Source organism: Spermophilus citellus (assembly GCF_964194105.1).
Source record: "Spermophilus citellus genome assembly, chromosome: 13".
NCBI lineage: Eukaryota > Metazoa > Chordata > Mammalia > Rodentia > Sciuridae > Spermophilus > Spermophilus citellus.
The window spans coordinates 53355620-53376488 of record NC_138193.1 but is presented as its reverse complement, the minus strand read 5'-3'; the positions used below and the strand labels follow the sequence as shown (position 1 = coordinate 53376488).

The window sequence follows — 20869 nt, the reverse complement described above, 5'->3', positions numbered from 1 at the left end:
ACCCCTCTTGGCCTGTTCTCGTTATATTCATTGTACTAATCTAATTGTGCTACAAGGAGTGTAGGTTTTTGAATATGCCAATACTCTCATCATGATTTGAGCTTCCTTGATGCGGTCCACCTTCTTGTAGGAAACAGAATTTATTTGATAAGAACCACAACATATTTTTTTCTTTAAATATTTTCAAGTAGAATTTGGTGAGGTAAACACACTTTGTACTAGAATGGGCTGGGATGATGTTGGTCTTCTTTCTAATGCCATCTGTTTTCTCTTTTGTGTCTCAGAAATTCTTGGTCCTGACATCTGACCATGGAGGCTCCTTCCACATGAAGGCCAGGGGAGGGCTCTGTCCCATTTGGGGAGTACCCTGGAGGTGAATGAAAACATTTCACCCCGTTGATACTTCCCCACCTCACCTGGATCATCCACACACCCTGCAGAATACACCACAAATGCGAAGCAAACTAAGCCACCAGTGGTGGACAGGTCCATGAACCCTTGAGCACTAAGCAACTCTAAAAGTAATGAGTCCATTTGCTGTTATCCTCTTCCATTTTTTTGCTGCCAGGGTCATTCTGGGGATTCATCCCAGGAGTGCCTCTGTGATCCCACTTACCAGGCTTTGATAACAGAACCCCCTTGGATAAGGACTGCCATACTCTGTTCTGTTACACTGGCTATCTTGTAAAAGAGGCCTTTGTTGAAACTACAACTGAGGAAAAAAAAAAGGCTGCTGAATTGTGCTTGCCCTGAATGCATTCTTGATTCTTAAGCAATTTAGTCAAGAAAAACATTATGTATAGTGGGTGATAATTCAGTTCAACCATAAAAACTATTGGCCATCTTTCCTCCTGTCATTGATGACTGCAATCAAGAAAATAATGGGGAAATATGGTGAGTATATCTTGATTATTAGAGAAATTTGTGGAAGACAGGAACTGACTTTCAAGTAGTCATTTAAAGAAGTCAATTTGCTGAAAATCCATTTACAAGTACAATAGAAGAAGGGAAGGAGGGCTGGGCTCTCAGGCCTGACCTTTTGACATCCACCCCATTTCCTGGACAAGCTTTGCTCCCATTAGTTGTTCCCTTGTACACATTCTAATTTCAGGCAAATTGAACTCTCATGTTCTCAGGGCATTATCTTGCCCAAAGAGGTATGTTATCATTTGCCTTCTAACTACTCTTTCTGCCTTCCCTGCTTTTCTAGAAGGATTTCCAGTTCCTCTCTTCAAGTAGATCGATTCTGTTCTCTGTAAAACTCTCAGAGCTCTTTTCATCTGGAACACAACTTAGATCATTTACCCAATCATGGAGTTATCTGTCAATAACTATTTTCACTTCCCACAAGGTAGGACCTGAGTCTTGAGTCTCCTTCACATTTGTGTTCCCTGTGTAGGCTGAGCACAGTGTCTACTTGTATACATTGAATAAGTGGATTTATTGAATTGAAAGGAAAAGATTCGGCCAAACTTTAATTCATCATGGCTAGATGGCATCATCAGACTGCCGAATGACTGTGCACCTCCTAATCAAACATTGTCATTGTCCAACAGTTCGGACGTTGCTGTTGAATGCGCAGAAATTTAATATACTTTCTAACTTTTTTTCTTAATATGAAAATATGGCTGTGAAACTTGCTCCCTAACCTTAGCTTGCTGGCTTTCTCATGGGGTTTCTCCATTGGACTCACAAACTGAATCCATTCTTGGTATCCTGAAGTACTTTATGACCCACTTGTTCATGCCTTTTTAGAGGGACCAGACTGGTTTTTTTTGAGAGGGGCAGGGTTTGGCACCTAAACTTTCTTCTAAAGACTCAATTTAGAAGTAAATAACTACTGAAGTCATTTTCCATTATCAAGACTACCTTATTGAGGACTCTTAGAAATTCATATCATGATATTCTTATGAGTTCAAAGAGAAAAGAAAAATAAAATGTTCAGTTGAATGGGAAGGTTAGTTTTTCATCCTTCTTCTTAGATTCTGACAGAGAATCCCTAAATTTCTTAGAAATGCTCTGGAAAGTAGTAGTTTACACTTGTCTTACCTTGACCAACTAAAGCCTACCCTTTTCTTAAAGCATCAAGAGTATTGAACTCAAAAGTCCAAAGGTTCCGATAAATCAGATGTGGGTAAGACTCAAGACACAATTCATCCTTCACCAGCTGTGAGCCTGTGAAATGAATAAGTTACATGCTTCCAAAATACAATGGTGGAACAGGTATACGACGGTCTGTCCCCCATTCCAAAAGGGAGGAACAAATGAAGAATGGAGTGACCGGAGCAGGCATGGTAGCGCATGCCTGTGATCCCACTACTGGAAAGGCTGAGGTGGGAGGATTCCCAAGTTCAAGGCCAGACAAAAAAGGGAAAACATTAAGTCGTAAAGTTGGAGAACAATCTCTTTTGGTTCCATGTCCTGCACAGGTGCACACTAAGACAAGGGTTGGATCCCCCAAGGCCTCAGACAGCCCATTGCTATATTTTTGAGGGGCTCACTTTACCCAGCAGCTCTCAGAAGTTAGGAGTTTCCCTCATCTTGTCCAGACTGGAATTGTTGGCTGATGGCTCTTTGGTTCTAGGGTCTTGAGGGGTGCCCTACTCCTACAATGCCAAGTCATTGCCCCAAAGGGAAGTCTCTTTGGTGGCTCTGATCCTGTGTCATGCCTCCATCTATGCTCTTAGGTTTTCTGCAACATACTGTGAAATCTAGGTAGAGACCACATGGCTCATATAATTACAGAAGATGAGAAATCTCACAGAAGCCTTTTTCCAAGATGGAGACCCTGGAATGCTGCTCATGTGGCTCAGTCGACATCCAAAACCCTCAGAACCAAGGAAGCTAATGGCATAATTCTCAGTCCAAGTCCAAAGACCTGAGAATCCAGGAGTCACTTGGTGCCAGTCTTGGAATCCATCCTCTAAAATGAACAGATTTTATTTCCCAGGGGCAGAAAAAGATGAGTGACTTACCTCTGTCTTTCTTGTATTTCTATGTGGACCCGAAGCTGACTGCATTGTGTCCACCCATATTGACGGTAGATATTCCCCACTCATTCTGTACAACCACATGTCAATTTCCTTCAGAACACCCCTGAAATTCTCACCCAGAAGTAATTCCTAACCATGTTCCTATTCCTAAATGCAGTAAAGCTGATACCTAAAATTAACAATCACATCTCCTAATGAGCTCTGGCTACAGGCTGCAGAAGACACTTTACAACACGTTTTTGATGCCATTAGAGTGAGATGCCCAATGCCCAACTCAATGTCTGAAGTTGCAGGCATTCCAGTGACTTAGCATTGCTCTCCCAGTGTTAGCAGCTGTGAGGTCTGCTTGGAATGATTCAGCCTCATGGTCTCAGACTCTCCCCTCTCCAGTCCAGTTCCTACAATCCATGGATTGTGCCATGTGCAGGTGCCCAGGAAGCTGTGTCCACAGTTTCTCCAGTCAGCCAGTGCCAACACTGCTTGGGGAGTAGAAACACGTGGAATTCTCTGTGGAAAACTGGTAAATAAATAAATAAAAAACAATAAACAAACACACTCACTCTTTCCTGGACTGAGACTGTTTCTTTTTCCTTGACCTCCCAGGACTCTCAGAGAAAATAATCAGGATCAGTTTTTCTTTGTACCAAATCCTTCACAGAAGGAACCAAGGACTATATAGTGTAGTTACTCTGGATCTGTTGAATCTGTATTTAGTTACTTTCAGAGTCCCTTGACTTGAACTGATTAATATTAGAGTTAGAAAATACCAAACTCTAAATTTAGTAGAAGGATCTAGCCACTACCTATACCATCAAGTTCTGAGAACCTACTTTGGTAAGCCCTAGGAATATAAAATATATGTAAGGAACAGAGTATATGTCCACAAAAAGTGTCCAATCACTGTGGAGAGATGGAAGACACACAAAAAAAGATAAATAGCATTCTGATACGATGTACCATACAAGCACTAGGAATTTTGAGGAAGCACAGATAAAAGAATGGAGGCACTTAAAAGAATACATTACTAAGTGCTAATAAATCCATGAAGGAAAAGCAACAGATTTAACCTGAATCTTAATGAGAAGGACTTAACAGTGGAGGGAAACTGCTTTAGGCATGAGCAAAGGAAGAGAATGGTGCTCCACCTGTTGCACTGCAACAGGGCTGTGGCAGTTACCCATGCTGTGCATCACAGGGGCCTTGTGGTTGGTCTCAGCATCTCTGCTTCACAGACCCCCCCCCCCCCAGAAATGCACAGTAGCAGGCACAGTTGTGAGGGATTCAGGGAACACAAAAGAGACCATGCTGTGGTGGGAAGGGCATTTACTTGTGCAGATGTTTGACTTTCCACTGCCTGGAGTTGAATGAGTGCCCCAGAATTGTGACAAGCTGTTTTCTCCTTTGGCAGACAAGGAATAAATTTAACCATTACCCGCATTGTCATAACCAAGCAAAGTGCTGGGTCTGATTACTGCAACATGGAGAACAAAGAACTTTTCCTCATATAGAATCAGCAGAGTCTCACCACACTGGGCTGGATTCATGGAAGCAAATCTGGGCTCTCTACGGGTTCCTCACTTCTTCTATCTTTGTGTTATAAACACTGCTTGTTTCTTTCTTTGAATGGATTATATCTACTCAATTTATTCTTTTTCTCTCCTTTGGATACAGTTCTTCTATATCTGACTGCTTCTACTAAGAAATCGGCAACCTTTTCCAGAACCTCTAAAACTGCTGTTAGGTCCAGCTAATGTCCATCCTTAAAAAAAAAAAAAAAAAATGGAATTCTCAGTTTTACCAGGGCTACATTCTGGTAGCTATGCTGAAGAACGTGGAAAAAAAGAGATGAGTCTTTCTGATTGTCTCAGTCACAGTAGATTCCTCCCATTAGAACAGCTTCAGGGGCTAGGGATGTGGGTCAGTGTGAACAACTCTGTGCTACTTCACTATAGCAACTGTGTCAGAGATGAGTTGATCTTACTGGGGCTCTATCTTTGGTTAAGATACATTACAAGAAGAATGTATTTGGTATAAAATTAAAAATTATGAACACGGAGATAAGACTTTACCAACTTCCTGGACACTATGATCAGGGCACACTGCTTCCTATAGGAAGGGTTTTGTTCCTGTTTAAGATCCTTCCTCTCTGGGATGGCCTCTTTTGTTGGTCACAATTCCTTCAGCTCCTGAGCTGGATTCCTTTTAGTAGTTTCTCAGACATGAAGCTTCTTCTTTACATCAACATTTCTTTCAAGTGCAGTGTTCTTCACAGTCTGAAAGAGCCATTGCAAAATTGGCTGTTGTGGCTTTCTGTGGTCATTCGCATGAAACCAATGATGAGCAGTCCTCTAGAGACAACCTGGTAGATTCATGAACTCTATGTCTAAACTGATTCACTATGTAGGATGGCTGTCCACTACTGCAATGTCATTGGAGAGTAGCAGTACTTTCTTGTTGCTCTTCATTTGGGATTTCTATGAGAAGGTATGTGAACACATATGTAAATTATGACCGCCCTTTAGTGGTACTATTTCCTCCTGGGATCTTCGACTCTGCACTCCTCAGCATGGATACCAGTATACTGAACCAGCTCTGATAAATTATGCACAGATATCGTGAAAGTTTGCTGCAAAGAAAACTGAGTTGGTTCAAATGGCAAAATCAGACTCCTTTTTTAGCAGCAAGATCTATCTATGAACAATTTTATCATTACTTGACAACCATGGTTGGCTGCCTGTGCACATACAAACCCTTTGAGAAAGGAACATATATTGACCTCGAAATCCTAGAAAAACCTCTAGTAGTACATTACTACGATAGTTTAAATTTAGTCTATTGCCCTTCTCTATTAAGCTTTGCTGCTTCCTTTTCTGGTGCAGGAAAGTACAGAAGAAAGGACAATAAACATGAGCTGTCTTCAGGAAAAGAAATGGAACTGGTATTGGGAGCACTTATTCTCAGAGGGGTTCCTTGGCTTCAAAGTCTTTATAGGAAGTAAGGTCCATCATTCTTCTATCCCATGATCACAGCTGTCCCCTTATCAAAGAACACAACCACATGATAAAAGTTAAATGAATGTTGACATACAAACTGAACATGCCAGATTAAAATCCTTCCTGAATTCTAGAGAGGCCCAGTGGCTCAACTTGTGCTTCCCTATTCATTTCGCTAACAGACTGCCATCTTCAAGGAATACTCAGAATGGCCTTCTGTCCATGGCTCAGGAGGGCCTTGGTGTGGCTAACTATATTTCATGATTTAGATTTTCAGCTCACTAGTAAAAACTGACCTCCTCACCATGCTCTGCCTTCCACCAAATTATACATGAAGAGAGACATCTGCTTTGTGGTGGGATTTTCCACATTTTTGTAAACTAGGAGCTGCATAGTAGTAGACAATCCACAAACATAATCATGCAGAATACTTTGATGCCTCTGTGAAACCAATGTAGATATTACCCCGTTTTCTTAAACAGGAGCAACAGTACCAAATTCATAGGATACACCACATACGACTCTAAGAGTACTGAGTAGCTGATGGCCTCCTGGTAGGAATTTGTTGAGGAAAGAAGATGCTTCTGTTTATACAGATAGGCTTTCATGAAACTATTGTATGCGAGTGTATATGAATATGTATATATCTGCTTTTTAAATGTTCAGGCCTAAATACACTAACTGCAACTTTCCATTCAAAAGTAATACTGAGGCACTTTATGAATTTCATATGAAGTAAACTGTCTTGTTGAAAATATAAATTTTGAGGGGCTGGGGTTGTACCTCGTGACAGAGAGCTTGCCTAGCATATGGGGAGGAACTAGGTTTGATTTGCAGCAGTGTAAATGAATAAAAATAAGTAAACAAATAAAGCCCACCATCAACTGAAATAGTATTTAAAAAAATAAATTTTTTCTTTACTACTACTGAATAACTCTCCCAGTCTTAAAAAAAAGAATTCGTATCATTTGAGGAATGAACATGAATTTATTTATCATTGTCTTTATGGGCACATCCTTAACTTTCTTTAATTTCCTATTCATTCAAACAAAAACTATGTTATTGGATAAAAGAAATCCCATTCATCCATTCATAAACTGAATTAATATGTATTGCACTCCTTACCATGTGCCAGGTATTCTTCCATGTGCTGGTTATACAGTTGTATCTCATATAATATACCTGCTTTTACAGAGTTTACATCCCAGAGAAGAAGACTGACCATAACATTAGAAGCAATATATACCATCAGGTGCTAAGAAGAAAAAGCAGGGATTGGGGACAGAATGTGGAGGTGGTTGCTATTATACATAAGGTGGTTAGGGAAGGTCTGTCTATAGAGGCAATATAGGCAGAGAATCTCATAAGCATATAAGCCATGCCACTAGGAAAGAACATTCTGCAGAGAGGTTAAGGCAGTGAAAAGGCCCTGAATGTTAACTTATGTGGCATGTTACGGAATAGCAGAGGCTGGTGAGGATGCAGCATACTGATTAAGAAAAAAGAGTCATAAGAACTCGGAAAGAAAGGCAGAGACTATTTTATAAAAGGTCCATTTAGCCTGGTACAGATATGTAAATGAGGCCACCAGTGAGGTTGAGAAGAAGAGTGGGACAATTTGTCTTACCTGTATGAAATACGAAGCTATAATGGGAAGGCAGGAATGAAGAGGACTGAGGGAAAAGCAGAGAGACCCATTAGGTTATTACTATATTCCAGGCAAGAGTCTTAGGCTAGTCTCACAGATGACGGACAAGTGGTTACATTTTGGATTCAGTCTGTTTTGAAGATAGAGAAATTAGGATTTTTTTTTTAATATTTATTTTTTAGTGTTCGGCGGACACAACATCTTTGTTTGTACGTGGTGCTGAGGTTCGAACCCGGGCCGCACGCATGCCAGGCGAGTGCGCTACCGCTTGAGCCACATCCCCAGCCCTAAATTAGGATTTTTTGATGGCTTGTATATTAGGAGGAAGAAAAGAGAAGAGTAACACATGACTCCTACATTTTTTTTTCCTGAACAACTAGGTGAATTCTGAGATAGAGATGTGGCAAACTGGAGGAAGATTTGGAGAAGCATGGACTCGAGTTCTATTTTGTTCATGTTGGGTTCAAGAGGTTGAATAGAAAATTAAACCTCACAGTGTAATTTAGGGCTTGAAAATTAATCTGGGAGTCATTAGAGAATAACCATGGCATTAGATAAAAATCACTTAATGCAGCTGAAAAAGAGAAAATGGCAAAGGTCTGACCCCTGGGGAATTCCAACATTAAGAAGTAAAGAATACAAATAAAAAACAAAAAACTTACCACTGAACTAGATGAAACAATCAGGAGATTGGTATGCTGTAGCAAGGTAACCAAAGGGTTTCACACAGGCGGAAATACTTCTACATGTTCTCATGTGTATCTAGAAGCTCAAAGAGTTGATCTCCTAAGAGAGAGACAAACATTGATTAGCAGAGGCTGGAAAGAGTTGGGGAGTGCAGTTTGGAGACAGGATGGTTTATAGGTGTAAGAGTGCTCTTGGGGGAAAAAAAAGTAATGTTTTATAGGGTAGGGAAACTGAGTTTGACAACAATGAACTGCATACTTTAAAATGACTCCTTATAAAGTTTTTGAATGTTCTCTAACACAGATATATACTTAAGATGTATATATAGGCCACTTACCCTATTGTTATACATAGTGTGTAAACATATATATTGAAATATCACCTTGTATACCATGAATATCTTCAATTATGTATCAATTAAAATATTTCAAATCAAATAAAAATTCAATTCCTCAAAATAAAGATGAAAAAAAACCAAACCAGAACTATGTACTCATCATGTTGTATAAGAAATCTTTTTTAAAATTAATTAATTTTATTTTTTGAACGTTTTTTAAATTTATATATGGCAGCAGAATGCATTACAATTCTTATTACACACAGAGAACAATTTTTCCTATCTCTGGTTGAATACAAACTATATTCACACCAATTCATGTCTTCATACAAGAACTTTAGGATAATGATGTCCATCCATCACACTCATATTTCTAATCCCATGCCTCCTCCATTCCCCTCCCAACCCTCTGCCCTATCTAGAGTTCTTCTATTTCTCTCATGCTCCCCATCTCTACACCACTATGAATCAGCCTTCTTATAACAGAGAAAACATTTGGCATTTGGTTTTTTAGGTTTGGCTAACTTCACTTAGCATTATCTTCTCTAATCCATCCATTTACCTGCAAATGCCATGATTTTATTCTTTTTTATTGCTGAATAACATTGTATTGTGTATAAATGCCACAGTTTTTTATCCACTCATCTACTGAAGGGCATCTAGTTTGGTTCCACATTTTAGCTATTGTGAATTATGCTGCTATAAACATTGATCTGGCTGAGTCCCTGGAGTATGCTGTTTTTAAGTCCTTTGGGTATAGATCAAAAAGAAATAAGAGAGCCAAAATAGGCAAAGAAATCCTTAGCAAGAAGACTGAAGCAGGTAGCATCACTTTACTAGACCTTAAACTATACTACAGAGCAATAGTAACAAACATGGCAAGGTATTGGCACCAAAACAGACTTGTAGACCAGAGATACACAATAGAGGACACAGAGACAAACCCATATGAGACAAAGGTGCCAAAAACATATACTGGAGAAAAGATAGCCTCTTCAACAAATGGTGCTAGAAAAACTGGAAATCCATATGCAATAAAATGAAATTAAGTCCCTATCTCTCTCATCATGCACACCATGCACAAAACTCCACTCAAAGTGGATCAAGGACCTAGAAATGAAATCAAAGTCCCTGTGCCTAATAGAAAGTAAGACCAAATCTTTATCATGTAGGAATAGGCCCTGACCTCCTTTACCCAGACTCCTATAGCACAAGAAATGAAAATCAAGAGTCAATAAATGAGATGGATGAAAACTGAAAAGCTTTTCTCAGCAAAAGAAACAACCAATGACGTGAAGAGAAAACCTTCAGAATGGGAGCAAATTTTTATCACACGTAAATCAGAGCACGGATCTCTAGGATATCTAAAGAACTCAAAAAACTTAACACCACAAAAACAAATCCAAGACTCCTAAAGCACAAGAAGTGAAATCAAGAATCAATAAATGGGATGGATTCAAACTGAAAAGTTTCTTTTCAGCAAAAGAAACAATCAGTGAGGTGAAAAGAGAGCCTACAGAATGGGAGCAGATTTTTATCACATGCAAATCAGAGCATTAATCTCTAGGATATCTAAAGAACTCAAAAGCTTAACACCAAAAAAAAAAAAAAAAAAAAAATCCAAGACTCCTAAAGTGTGTTCAGATTGGGAGAAAATCTTTACCACATGCACCTCAGATAAAGGATTAATCTCTAGGAAATATAAAGAACTCAAAAAACTAGACACCAAATAAATAAATACATAAACCAAATAGCCCAATCAATAAGTGGCCTAAGGAACTGAACAGAAGATAATGCTAAGTGAAGTCAGCCAATCCCCAAAAAACAAATGGCCAATGTTTTCTCTGATATCAGGAGGCTGACTCACAGTGGGGTTGGGAGGGGTGGGAGCATGGGAGAAATAGATGAATTCATCATTATCCAAAGTAGATGTATGAAGACACGTATTGGTGTTAACATACTTTATATACAACCAGAGATATGAAAACTTGTGCTGTGTATGTGTAATAAGAATTGTAATGCATTCTGCTGTCATTGATTTCATCTCACTCCCATCAGAATGTCAATCATCAAGAATACAGGCAACAAAAAGTGTTGGAGAAAATGTGGTGAAAAAAGGTACACTCATATAATGCTGGTGGAACTGCAAATTGGTGCAACCACTATGGAAAACAGTATAGAGATTCCTTAGAAAATTGGGAATGGAAGCACCATTTCACTCAGCTATCCCACTCTTTGTTTATACCCAAAGGACTTAAAATCAGTGTACTCTTGTGACGCAGCCACATCAATGTTTACAGCAGCTCCATTCCCAATAGCTACACTATGGAACCAACCGAGGTATCGCTCAATAGACGAATGCATAAAGAAATGGTGGCTTCTTAATGCAGAGTAATATACACAATGGAATATTACTCTGCATTAAAAGAGAATACAATCATGGCATTTGCATGTAAACGGATGGAGTTGAAGAATACCATATAAGTGAAGTAAGCCAATACCCTAAAACCAAAGGCCAAATGTTTTCTCTGATATGTGGATGCTGATCCATAATGGGGTTGTTGGGAGGTAGCATGAGAGGAATGGAGGAAGTTTAGATAGGGCAAAGGGAGGGAGGGAGAGGTAAGGCACAGGGGTTGGGAAAGATGGTGGAATGAGATGGACATCATTATCCTAAGTACATATATGAAAACATGAATGGTGTGATTCTACTTTGTGTACAACCAGAGACATGAAAAATTGTGCTCTATATGTGTACTATGACTTGAAATGCATTCTGTTGTCATGTATAACAAATTAGAATGAATAAATTTTAAAAAAAACTGCAGAAAACAATGGAAGATGTTTCTTTTTTTTTTTTTTTTTTAAAGAGAGAGTGAGAGAGGAGGGAGAGAGAGAGAGAGAGAATTTTTAATATTTATTTTTTTTAGTTCTCGGCAGACACAACATCTTTGTTGGTATGTGGTGCTGAGGATCGAACCCGGGCCGCACGCATGCCAGGCGAGCGCGCTACCGCTTGAGCCACATCCCCAGCCCGGAAGATGTTTCTTAATGTCATTGTGAAAATAAGTAATTTGGCTGAATTCCATAGGACATGCATTCAAAGGAAAGACATTATGGAAGAACCTACTCCATGTTTCCAGTCTGGCTACAGCCAGCCATGCTTCTAAATACAGTGGTGTATGAAGAACTGGCACACAGGGTCACAGGCATAAGCAGACAAGACACCAAGAAGCTATGGCACCGCATAGGAAGTTGCAAAAGCTGTGTATCCTGGACAACATGTGGGAATTCTTCAAATTCAACCCAAATAGCTATCATTTCATAAATAATAGCACTGTATAGAATAATCCTTCCATGGCATGGCTCTGAGAGATAAGAAGTAGGAGATAAAAAGGCCTATTTTTTTTCTGCTCCAGGAATGTGATCTATTATAGTGGCTAGGCACATAAGCAATGAAGTTCAGGTTGCCTGAATACGAATGCTCTCCTCCCAAACACCCAGTTCTGGCTTTGTGGCACTGTGGACCATATGGATGCATGAGTTGTGACAAGTTATACATTGGGGTTCTCCTGGGGAACTGACTGATGCTGAATCTAGAGCTTTGGGATGAAAATTACCTCATAGAGACAATTTAGAACATCTGGCTTATAGAGCTGTTTTCCATTCTAACATCACTAGATACTGGTCTAAGTGAGAATTATCACCTGCCATGAGAATGGATTTTCTGCCAATTCAGGACACAATATGGAAAATAGGTCTGACTGAGGAGACTTTGGAGATCTAAAAGGGTAATTCTCAATATAATAAGTTGAAAAATGTTATCTATCGTAACATTTCCTTTCATAAGGAATTGTACCTTCACAGTATGTGTATTAAATCCCTATGTTTTAGGGTCCAGACCCATTCAAATACCCATTCAAATTTTGTGATGCCTCACAAAAATCTATATTATGTTAAATGTGTAAAGTGTATGCTACAACAACATTTGAACTCTATGGCAAAGTTCAGCACAAACTATAATGACTCTCAAAGGGATCCTTGTAAAATTAAAAGTACCATGGCAGGAGGCCCATTAAGTACCATCCACGTAGGAACTACTGAGGCACCTGAAACACCACACTAAATGGCTCATCTGGTGGCTGAGAGCTGGGACTGTTGTTTTGACTGCAGCGGAGACACTGCATCAGCAGGTCCATTACCTTCAACAATTCCATAAGAATGTTACTGAGACCTGGCAAACTCAAGAACATATGGATCCGGATAATTCAAACAAAATTCAACAACTAAAGGATTATTTGACTAGGAGAATAAGTACCACATTGACAATGGGCTCAGAAACTTCAGGGTCATTGTAATATCACCCAATTTTGTGTCACTAGAGATCCATATGATGACACTGAGACACAATGGCAAAATGTATGTAATCACCTAATGGGACTTGATCTTTTTCATATCAATACTTGTTTGAATTAAAATTACAATCTCAGGTTCTGCCATAGAAAATGCAAAAACATCTACTTTTGATAAGAAATTTGGGGCAGTTTAGCTAAGGGGATTTCCTCCCTCAACTCTCTGAAATACTTTTCTACACATATACCTGGGCTACTAGCTATAACTACACAGTTAATTTCTATTCTAGTTCTGCACAGTCTTTCAAACAGGTTGGAAATGATTAGACCATCAGGAAAATATGGTTCCAAAGTTAATCATGCTTGCAATGCTCCAAAGGACCCGAACTCCTGAGATCATGGAAAGTGCACCCTGAGTTTGAAAGGGATACAATGGCCTTGATTAAGGGAAATAGGCTCCCCAAGGATAGGACCTGCTAAAATTGTTTTCCGAGAACTAACAAATCTGTTAATCTTCACCTTTATCATAATAGCCTTTCTTCTCCCTATTCTTAACTGTGTACAAAAAACATTTTCTTAATGAGGTGACCTGTCTGGCTCAAGCCCTCTCCAGAATACAGTCCAAATTTCTGAAACCACAAAAGGAAGACTGTGCCTGAGCCCCAAGTCTACTCCCACATATACTCTTCTTCAGCCTCAACCACCAGAGAACCCATGTTCTTTTCCAGAACTCTGAGATCAGGGGTCCTCCTACTTCACCGTTTCTCACCAAGAAGCAACCAGATCTGAAATCATTGCCACTATTCATTATGACTTCTCAGAGTCTGAAATAAAAGATATGCAAATGACAACCCAAAAACAGTGTGGCCTAGGAAGAGGGAGGGAGGGAAAAGCAGAACATTGATAACATTGATCCTTTCCCAATACTTCCTTTCCCAGTGACATAAAAATCCCTGGGAAGGAAGCAAACATCACTCAGTGACAAAACATCCCTGGAAAAGGGCAAGAATTGGTCCTTTCCCAATATATCCATTCTCAGGGATAGGACAATGCACCCTCCATTTCTGCCCTATGAAAACACTGCCAATAAAAACAAATTTCTAGTTTTTGCAACCTTTTTCCTGAATGCCCACGTCCTGTTAAAGTCTTCAATGGGTAAGTTACCTCCCAGTTTGTAACCTATATAAACCCAGATCAGCAGCCATTTCTAAACAAAAAGTCTGCCCATCTGATGCCTGACTCCATAGCTGAATAAAGGCTTTGCTGAATTCATGAGGTCTGCACCCGTCTCCATCATCTCCATCTCCTTAACCTATAGTAGCTGGGGATACCCTTGATTTCTAAGAGAACACAAGGAATGATCTGGCTTACAGATACTCACTGTATGTTCTTAGTCTTACATTACATGCCAGTATTATAGAAGTAAGCTATCTGAGGTATGCGACTGAGATAAAAAGAAAAAAAAAATATACCCTGAAAAAGTTGACATACTCCAAGCCATATCTTTATACCACCAAACATTTCACAATCCCTCCTAGCTAAGAATTATCCCACACACAACCAGCAAAAAATAAATTATATTCCATAATTAGCAGTGTAAGAGATGGGAAAATAGGCCTGTAAATGCAATATTTATCTTTATTTATGAGCAATTTTCTCTATATATGCGCTTAACTTCCTGTGGGTTCTTGACATTGTGAATCACACTATCTATTCACTTCTTCTCTAAAGAAGTCCAAAAATTAAATAAAGGTCCATTGACAACTAACAGAATATTTTTTTAAAAAACAACTTACCACATTTCTGGGTGGGTGACACATGACTCTAATCCCAGCAGCTTGGGAGACTGAGGCAGGAAGATTGCAAGTTCAAAGGATACATCAGCAATGGCAAGGTGCTAAGCAACTCAGTGCGACCATGTCTCTAATAAAACATAAAATAGGGCTGGTGATGTGGCTCAGTGGTAGAGTTCAATCCCTGGTAAACCCCCACCACCCCAAAAAAAAAAAAAAAAAAAAAAAAAACCTTACCACCAAGGAAAATGATTAAATCCCATAGTTGTATTCCCCCACAACCAGCTCAGTACTCATATATATATTATTACCAATTCAGTCCTGACTGACTTTATCGCATTACAAGAGAAAGTGGTGAAACTAACACTCTCCAGGGGATCAAAAGCAAAAGCAATTTAGATGAAGTTGGGCTGAACAGACACACCCCTTCCTTGGGTGCACAGCATAACCACAATGCTTTTTCCACAAGCCTCTCTTTGCATGTCTACACAAATCCATCAGGCCCTAAGCAACATAGTGAGACCCTGTCTCTAAAAAAAATAAAAAGGGCTGGGGATGTGAGGTAATGGGAAAGTGTCCCTGGTTTAAATTCCAAGGACCCGACCCCCCAGCAAAAAAAAAAAAAAAAAAAAAAAAAAAAAAAAAAAAAATCAATTGCCCCTTTTGTTAACACAAAATGAGACCTCAATGAGTTGACTTGTTTCTAACAAAAAGTTAAAATTTAAAAGTCCACGTTAACCTCTCTTTTCTTTATGTTATCCATACTTCTTTATGTTCTCTTAATGTTCTAACTTTTCTCCTGGCCTTCCACCCAAACATGCAAGACAAAGAATGTGAGAAGCCCAAGATTCTATAGTGGCTGTTTGCATGGGGGAGGAAGTCACAGTAACTGCCACACTGGATCCTCTTACATAAGAAGAGAGAAAGGATCCTCAGTGCCTCTCACATATGAAAGAGGCTGATGGCAGAAAGTCTACATGACCAAGGAGCTGTCCTCAGGAAATTATAAGTTAAAGGAGTACAACAAAAATCCAGAGAGGGAAATTTTACAGTCAACTAAGTCTTCCACCTCTCTAGAGTTTCTGCTATTGTTCAGAGTTCATTTTTCAAAGAATCAACTCACAGAAAAAAAGACCCCTGCTTCTGCAAGTTAAAATAAAGTAATATCAATGTGTACAAGAATGCAGACTCAAGGCTTGTCCATGAAAAAATGTCTACAATGAAGAGGGGTGGGGGAAGGAGAGCAGAAGAGAGTTACCAGTCGAACCTGGCCCAGCCCAGGCCAAAGAAAGCAGGGATCAAGGAGAAACTAAAGAGAATCTTGGGCCACATCATTCCCCAGAGAATGCACTCAAGGAACTTCCCCCTAGGGCTGGGATTGTGGCTCAGTGGTAGAACGTTAGCCTAGCACACGTGAGACACTGGGCTTGACCCATGAATAAAATAAAAGTATTGGGTCCATCTACAACTAGGAAAAAAAAAAAGTTTTTAACCCCTTTCTGAATGCTTGAATACTGCAGTAACTTCACTAATCAAATCCACTTCTGTGGTCCCAGAACCACTATACTTGCTCAACCTAGATGTCTCTTTCTTCCATCTCCAGGGATGTTAACTGAATATGTTAATAGAATAATGTATCACTATTACTTCTTATACTGTGAAACATAATTTATAACATATTCATAATATATTAATGAACATTTAAGAGGATCACAGAGATGATATCCCTAACACAAGAGCCTGGGGGAGGGGAGCCATGGGGTGAGCCCATTATGTCCCTCCTGCAGGGCTCACCTACCAGAACTGAGCCATTTAGTTTCTATTATAACTTTCCTGTCACTTTCTCCACCCAATCAACTCTCTTGTCATTTTCCCCACCCAATCCCACCTTCTCCTTGGGAGTCTGACCACTCTATTGGCTACTTCATACCTTTAAACGGCCAGGTTTGTGACATCATTCTCCCACCAAACCTACTGCCACCTGCAGGAATCTTAGGCTTGCCATGTAGTTGTAAACAAATTTGAATCATCGCAAGTGACCAGTGACCAGTAACCAGTCATTAGAGTGGCCAGTAAACAGTGACCAGTGAACTCCATACTGGGAAACATGCATTCACTAGCCTCAGCCACCCACACATCCTCTGGGGTGATCTCCTCATCCTTTGTATCTACAATTGATGTGACCTCTTCTCTGACCATGTCAGGTGAGTAAAGAAACTTTTGAAAGTTTTTCATTAGACTTTTACCTGCCTCAATTTACTAATGGAGTCAAAAGAGCTTAGAATAATAGGGGAAAGGATGGAACTAGAAATCTGGACACCTAATTTCATTGGGAATTTGACATGTACTAGGTATAGAACTGGACTAGTTTACTCTCACAAAATCTGTTTCCTGATTTGCTACTTGAGGATAACAGATTGCCCATGTTTTGGTCCCTTACTTTTCTTGCATCTTGAGGGGCATGTTTTAGAGAATGAAATCAGATTTCATGGTGGTGTTGTTTCAACTGAAAGAGACAAAACCTAGGCAGGGTGGAAACCAAGAGGTTTCCTCTGTAACAGTTTCCCTTCACAAAGATTTCTACTTCAGTATTTCAAATTTAGTGCTGTTCATAAAAGGGACATTCACATACTTGAGAGTTTTCTATTTAAACTAGGTGAAAAGAGAAATAGGGAGAGAGGAGCAGGAGGACAGGGCTGTAAGGAGGCAGATGTTCTTGGGGAAGAAAGTTTGTGACTGTTTAAGCACAAGGCAACAGGAACTCGGTGGACGAAGAAAATATAAAAATAAAGGAGAAGAAAATGTTAGAATAATAGAGATGAAGAGAATGATGTTCTCCAGAAAAAAAGAGGTTGGTTGGGATGGATGTGAAAGAAAAGCAAAGATTTTATTGAAACCAACAGACAGCATAGAGTGACTCTTCCCAGAGGCTGGTTTAGAGAATGTTTAGATTAACAGACCAGCAAGTAAACTAAGACTTGAATTAGGGTATCACTGGGGTAAGCAGGTTATCAGAAAAGCCACACTTGGCTGTTACAGTTTTCCTATGATCTCTTTCAACACAGATGATGTTGACAGTTTGAACATGAACATGTTAGAAGTATGTTTTAGAAATGATTCTTCCTCCAAACAAGCCAAAGAAAGTGGTTCTAGACAGAGCTGGGGAAATGGCAAACCATGTCCTATTTTGTTCTGATTTTTAAACTACAGGGATTTCTAAAAAATGTTTTGTCCAAACCTGCATCAGAAGGACACATTCCTTTGTGTGATATAAGCTGTCAAGGTGAAGCTGTTTTCCATATTTACAACAGTTTTTTTTTCTAAAAAAGACAATATACAAATAGTCATTGATGATTTCCAAATCTAAGAACCTAAAGAAAGAACTATATAAGAATAAAAATTCAAGCTCACATCTCTAATTCCGAGTTTATTTAAATAATTATGTGAAGACTTTTTGTTTTGTCTACATTTCAAATAATTGTTTGGGGCTGGGGTGTAGGGTAGCTCAAACATTTTTGTATTAATATAAAAGGGAGAAAAAAATGTCAGAAAAAAAGACAAAAATTGTTTTAAATTTGTTATTTTATTATACTGTGATTGTTTTCTCAGACTTTAGGGACAAGACTTTTCTCTAAATGTGATAATAAACTAGGCTTCTATGATTTTGTTAAAGCATTTTTTCTGTTTTTTTTTTTAAATAACCAAAAGGATTATCAGAAAATGTGTTTATATCAATTGAAATATCTACCTAGTGGAATTAATGTCTTTCTTTTGTTGCTGGTAATCCTTAGAGGAAGAGAAACAAGAACAATAATGACTTTACACTTATTGTTTTTTTCTCTAGTACGTACAAAATTTCTTTCGTCCTTCCTTCTGTCCTACTTCCCTTCTTCTTTCCCTCACTCCCTCCATTTCTCTCTCCTTCCCTCCCTGCCTTGCTCCTTATGCCTTCCTTCCTTCCTCTCATTCATTCTTTCTTTCTTCTTCTCTTCTTTCCAGTTCTGAGGATTGAACACAGGGTCTCATGCATGCTAGGCAAGCATGTTACACGAGCTATATCTCCAGGATATTTTATTTCTTTTCTCAGATAGGATCTTGCTCAATTGCCCAGAGTGGCTTTGAATTCCTGGTTTCCTGCAATCCCACTGCCTCAGGCTCCCGAGTGCTGGGACCAGAGGCCCACCACACCATGCCCAGATTCATCCTGGGTTTTGGCTTTAGTTTTCGCTTCTTCACATGGCTACCCATCTGTTCACTTTACTTAAATTTGTGTTCACTTTACTTCAAATTTGTGTTCACTTTACTTCAAATTACACACATTTTTAGTATAGCTTCTCTGTCTATATGTACTGCTTGAGAATGCATTCAAACTCACCTTCAATTATGAGCTTTGTTTTGATTAACAGTATTCACTAAAATCAAAGAGAAACATTCACTTTCATAATATTGTATGCATGATAACAGAACTCATTTCTTAGCAAATTTGATATACACTCACTTTTGCTCATATCCATATGTTCGTTACTATCTAGTCATTTCTTTTAGTTCTGAGCTGTTTTTGACTTTTGCTTCTATCTTTCCAGAACATACTGTAACTCCCTCCAAATGAAACTTTTTGTAATATCTATTTATCAGTTGTAGTTAAAGACAATCCTTTTATTTTATTTATTTTTACGTGGTGCTGAGGATTGAACCCAGGGCCTCGCATGTGCTACGCAAGCGCCCTAACACTGAGCCATAACCTCAGCCCTCACATGAATCTTATGAAATATGACACTTTTATTTATGGATGAATTATCACTATTGTTATTGTTATAACCACACTAAAGATGAGTAACCTGAAGCTCAGAAAGTTTCAATTTCTTTCAAGAAGCATTTCTTGAGAAACTGAATTTCAGGTAGTCATTTTCATGTAGGATCAGCAGTTAGGCTGAAACAGGGCAAAGAATGACCCTTAAATTATCATTTGGATGGTAAAACTGATCTCCAGGAAATATCATGTGACCTGGGCAAACAAAAAAGAGATACTAAAGATCACTATGGTGATATCAGTACAATTTTCGATGAACAGGGAAAAACAAATTTCTGTATCTCCAGATTTCTGGTCTTTGGAACAAGAGTCCTGCCAGGGAGAAAGTTTCCATAATCTGTTGCTGATTTTGAACTAGTCAATCTCACTTCCCTGACCCTTGGTGTACTCATTTGCTAACTGGTAATGTTGGTGTTTTCTCTGAGTTCGTAAAGGCTTCAGTTCTAGGGCGAATTCAGGAGTCAACACTAGTGCAGGCTCAAAGGAAAGGTAGGACAGGTAGAAGGATGCTTATAGGGAACAATGTGTGAAGCAGACCACTTGGGACTTCTGTGCCCAATTTGAGAGAAAAGGCAGGTAATCAGAAGAGTACTTGCAGCCATCCTAAATGGAGTGATTTGGGGTCTCTCAATGATTATTGGAATCAGGGCCCTCCTGATTAGTACAACATTAAGATGTCATTGTTCCTCGAATATTGTTAAGAATCTGCCTGTCTCATCAATATTTTCACCACCCTCTTCTTCCTACAGAAAATTTCCAAAATTCTTCTTTACACGGAAATGCACATTCTCTGCAGCTCTCTCTTCCTGTGGTGACCAATGCAACGTCCCTGACAGGAAGTGTGTGCAACCTCTCCAGAGTCTCTGCTCCAGCTGCCACTTCAGCATGGTTACTGCCCTCAACCTGTGGCACCTCCTTCCAGACACTCACGGGCAGTGCCTACCTTTATCAACATGCTAGCACAGCCATGGTGTCTGGGGTTACTGGCCAGAACCAGACTCCCATGGCACCTGCCTCCTATCCAAGTTTTTCGGAGTGGTATATCCCAGGAAGTGCTGAAAAGAGCTCATCTTCACTCAGGGACTTTAATCTGACTGTCACTGACCAGAATACAGCAGATTCTTCCCTATCTATGACATCCCAGTATGACAAAACTTCCGAAGCCAATGTCATGATCCCTGGGTATCCACTACTATCTGGTAGGCTCGTCCAGGTGACACTATCTCAGATTCCAAAGCAAGGACGTTGCCTCTCAC

At 39.4% G+C, this 20869-nt stretch overlaps 1 long non-coding RNA gene and 2 pseudogenes across 3 annotated transcripts in view; 2 read left to right on the top strand and 1 right to left on the bottom strand.

Annotated features, from left to right (window-relative positions):
• Window positions 1-20869, top strand: part of LOC308632773 (centromere protein I-like) — a 358828-nt pseudogene that overhangs the window by 278781 nt on the left and 59178 nt on the right. The window lies entirely within an intron of this gene.
• Window positions 1-20869, top strand: part of LOC308632399 (uncharacterized protein C2orf78-like) — a 30835-nt pseudogene that overhangs the window by 7232 nt on the left and 2734 nt on the right. The window lies entirely within an intron of this gene.
• On the bottom strand, window positions 2551-8417 carry LOC308632634. The gene is made up of 4 exons (XR_014018620.1): window positions 8297-8417; window positions 7614-7659; window positions 5063-5266; window positions 2551-3510 (listed from the first exon to the last, which is right to left on the bottom strand). It is a non-coding gene; the product is annotated as an uncharacterized lncRNA (long non-coding RNA).